Below are 2833 nucleotides of genomic sequence, written 5' to 3'. Positions count from 1 at the left end.
GCGGGCAAACTCTCCTGAACAGGCTCTGCTTTCCCATCCCTTCGTGAAGAGCTGCACTTCTACCTGGGGTTACAATAAGTTGCAAAGCAAGAGACCGTCACACCTCTTGAACCGATAAACTCCTCCCCCGTTCCTGCTCTACTTCTGGTATTCAGAGCAATGGACTCTGGAGCAGGCAACAGAAATCTACGGAAGCAGGAACTCAGGAAATGCTCTCATCAATTACAGAAGAGAAGCGAGTTCGTTTGAAGGCAGGTGCCTTAATACATGGGACGATTAGTCATTATTGCCAAGTGCTCTCCTTTGTTTCACACAACTGCACCCTTCTGCCCACATAGGCATTACGTAATTTGGGCATCCCCCTTCTTTCTTATCCTTCCTCCCTCTTTTCCTGATGAAGTGAAATACAAGCAAATATGAAGAGCCTCTCAAGGCTTTGATTCACAAACAAAAGCAACTCTTGCAAGGTGTGGAGACGCAGCTTTGTAAGGTAATGTTGTTCTAAAATGTGCACTGACCTTCAGGGTTTCTGCACAGGAAGTGCAAGCCCCTGAATTTCCCTGCGCGCCTGTGTAGCACCACCTCTGCCTTTCCCGTGGCCCCTCTTCCATGACCCCCTTGTGCTGCTCTCTCTGTGACCCAGAATCCCAGAAATCACTGCCTCAAACCAACGCTGTATTTCTGACACCCCAAAGTACCTCGATACTCTATCTCAGTAGGGCTACTTTCTGGATTACATTTTTTTTCTTACTAATAGGACTAACTTGTAATCAAAAATAAGAATTCCTTGTTATAGTATGTTCATGCACATGTTGTCCTGTCTGCCCAGTGGGTTGAGTATGTGCTCAAAAGACCCAGGGTCCAGTTCAAATCCCCTTCGAAGTTTTTCAGGGATCTTTCTACTGACTGAATGGCATTTCAGAGAAGGCTCTTAAGACTGTGAATGGCATAAAAACATTAATCCTAAGGGTGTTCTGACTCTTCCCATCTTCTTGTTGACTGGAGCAACTAAAAGATTTAGTCCAGAACATGGATGGGTTCTTTGGGGAAAGATGCTTTTCCCAAATCATTTTGATCACAAATAGAAAATTCAGGGCAGAGAAGGAAGGCCCTTCTGCAGGCTTTTCATGATGCCAATGACAGAGAGCAGTAAAACTGAAATTTTAGTGTATTTTATGCCTGCAACTAGGGAACAGCCCAAGTGACACCCCATGCTATGCAGGGCTTCTGGTGACAAGCTCTCAAATGGTCACTTCAGCAGCAAGAGAAAACTCTTGCAATATTTCCGTAACAATTCTCTACTACATGTTCAATGATTTTCACTAAAATTCACCACAGGCTAATGCCACCAGGATCATCTACCTCTCAGGCAAACAAGCCTGCCTCACTAACCCAGAGATAGACAGCTGAGATCTTAGTAATTTCTAAAAATCCAACATTTATTAATAGTTGAGTGATGCTAATAACAACTGGTATTTTAGTTTCTTTTTCTGATGCCTTCCCTTCTTACTTGGTGCTGATGTTGTGACAGTAATGACAAGATGGCAATATAAAGCCTGAAAAATCTAAGCATAAGCCAAGGGTTAAAGGGACCCTTTTTTCTTCAGTGCATTTCAACCTCAAATATGGCTTTTATGAAAATAAGTTTATAAAAAATTTAAGATAAAGATACATACTGGTATGTCTTCAGTTGCAATGGAAGCAATTTCTTTTGTTTGAATTTCAAATCTTCCTACAAAGTACTTTCAGCACTGGGATAAAATGCAAGCATCAACAAGAAAAAACGAACAGTAATGCGAGTAAAACTGGACAGTCTGTTATCTTTCCATGAACGCAAAAAATAAAAAGTGGCCTTAATAATAAAAGTAAATTATATTTTAAAAAGTTATTTCTATTTTATTACTCTAAGATATTAAAAATATTAGCAAGCTTTAATGTACAGTTTTGAAGTACATATACATTATTGAGCTGATTCACTAGCAGATTGCTAGGAGGCTTTCTGGGGAAAGTGGGGCTTTCCTTACAGCTCCCAGATGTCCCATTTTTAAGGAAAATAGAGCTTCATGAACCACCATAGCTAGACAACCATTAAAGGAAACAACATCAGGACCCTGACAGTTTGGTTTTATGTAACACCTCATTAACTAAGTCACCATTTCTCTACCTCAGTTTCTGATTATGTGGTGCAGGAGAGAGTAATAAAACCAAAGGAGGTTAGTTTCCAAAAGGAAAAACCCGCTAACTAATGGTTATTACTTATTTTAGACAGCAGTGATTTTTTTCCAGAGCCATGTATAGCTCATTTTATAAGTTAAAATCGAGAGACTAATTCTCTTAAATGATCTTTGAGGGTGATTACTCATGGTCTTTTGTTACTGCCTGAGCGCTCTTTTTAGTTGCTCGTTTGAAAAAAGGCAACAACGAAATTCGTGCAATGGAAAAAGAAACTCTCCTACAGTAGCTAATCAATATTTCTGTACCTCTGAGGTGGCATCACATTAAATGAGGAAAATGCCAATTTCCAGTTCTTCATTCAGGGTTAACTGCAGCAGGCTGATTTCACAGTCTCAGGGCCTGACAGGCCAAACACAGGAAGCCTCAGAGCAACAGACCATGTATAAAAAATAAGACTGTATTTCTTGAAGTTCCTACAAGCATAATGGATGGGATGTCAAGAGAAATGGCTTGAAAGCAGCAGCACTGACTATATGCTCTGCAATTCTGATGACCCAGGAAGAAGAATACCTCGTTTCTGTAGCCATGGGCCAACTGTGGCAATATATGTAACATCAGTAGGCAAATGGCATTGTTGCAGGCACAACATGGCCAGTTC

The sequence above is a fragment of the Falco punctatus genome (genome assembly GCF_963210335.1).
Source record: "Falco punctatus genome assembly, chromosome: 17".
NCBI lineage: Eukaryota > Metazoa > Chordata > Aves > Falconiformes > Falconidae > Falco > Falco punctatus.
Note: the sequence above shows the minus strand (reverse complement) of the source record.